The sequence below is a fragment of the Triticum aestivum genome, chromosome 2B (genome assembly GCF_018294505.1).
Source record: "Triticum aestivum cultivar Chinese Spring chromosome 2B, IWGSC CS RefSeq v2.1, whole genome shotgun sequence".
Lineage (NCBI taxonomy): Eukaryota > Viridiplantae > Streptophyta > Magnoliopsida > Poales > Poaceae > Triticum > Triticum aestivum.
Window position 1 is genome coordinate 496,885,128 of NC_057798.1, and position 1,781 is coordinate 496,886,908.

Consider the following 1,781-nt stretch of genomic DNA (forward strand, 5'->3'; position numbering starts at 1 on the left):
GTTACTCTCTCTTCTCTTCCTCTCTCCTCACCGACGCCCCGCCACTAGCTAGATCCCCACCCACAGCCACCCCCGCCGCCGCCCCCGCTCCGCCACTAGCTAGATCCCCAACCATAGCCGCTGAGGGAGTCCCGGACTAGGGGGTGTCCGGATAGCCGAACTATCATGGTCGGCCGGACTCCAAGATTATGAAGATACAAGATTGAAGACTTCATCCCGTGTCCGGATGGGACTTTCCTTGGTGTGGAAGGCAAGCTTGGTGATACGGATATGTAGATCTCCTACCATTGTAACCGACTTTGTGTAACCCTAGCCCTCTCCGGTGTCTATATAAACCGGATGGCTTTAGTCCATAGGACGAACAACAATCATACCATAGGCTAGCTTCTAGGGTTTAGCCTCCTTGATCTCGTGGTAGATCTACTCTTGTAACACACATCATCAATATTAATCAAGCAGGACATAGGGTTTTACCTCCATCAAGAAGGCCCGAACCTGGGTAAAACATCGTGTCCCTTGTCTCCTGTTACCATCCGCCTAGACGCATAGTTCGGGACCCCCTACCCGAGATCCGCCGGTTTTGACACCGACGTTGGTGCTTTCATTGAGAGTTCCTCTGTGTCGTCACCGATAGGCTCGATGGCTTCTTCGACCATCATCAACGACGCAGTCCAGGGTGAGACTTTTCTCCCCGGACAGATCTTCGTATTCGGCGGCTTCGCACTACGGGCCAATTCGCTTGGCCATTTGGAGCAGATCGAAAGCTACGCCCCTGGCCGTCAGGTCAGATTTGGAAGTTTGAACTTCAAGGCTGACATCCGCGGGGACTTGATCCTCGATGGATTCGAGCCACAGCCGAGCGTGATGCACTGTCACGGCGAGCATGATTTAGCTCTGCAGCCGGACAGTACCCTGGAGGCTGCACTCGAGCTCGCTCCGATCATCAATTCGGAACCGGCGGCGCAGGTCGAGGACGGATGGCTAGACACCGCCTCGGGAGCTGCAACCTCTACGGTGATAGAACCGAACAATGACCTTGTCCCTCATGAAGCCCATGACTCCGAGGCGCCGGACTCCTTGCCGGGCTCCGAACCTCCCGCGCCCCCTTCGATCGAATCCGATTGGGCGCCAATCATGGAGTTCACCGCAGCGGACATGTTTCAACTCTCACCTTTTGGCGACATCTTGAGTTCGCTAAAGTATCTCTCGTTATCAGGAGAGCCCTGGCCGGACTGCGGTCAGGACGGTTGGGATGCGGACGACGAAGAAATTCAAAGCCCACCCACCACCCACTTGGTAGCCGCTGTCGACGATCTAACCGACATGCTAGACTACGACTCCGAAGACATCGACGGTATGGACGAAGATGCCGGAGACGACCAAGAACCAACGCCTACTGGGCACTGGAAAGCCACCTCATCATATGACATATACATGGTGGATATCCCAAAGGATGGGAATGGCGAAGAAACAGCGGAGGACGACCCCTCCAAGAAGCAGCCCAAGCGCCGGCATCAGTGGCGCCGCTCTAAATCCTGCCACAGCAAGAATGAAGACTCCGGCACCGGAGATAATAATACAGCGGACAGTGCCGAAGACAACCCACTCCAGCAAGATGCAGCGCAGGAGGACGGAGACGCCAGCCCTCATGAGAGAGCGGCAGAAGAAGAGGTAGAGGATTATATGCCTCCCTCCGGAGACGAGGCAAGCCTCGACGACGATGAATTCGTCGTGCCTGAGGATCCTGTCGAACAAGAGCGTTTTAAACGCAGGCTTATGGC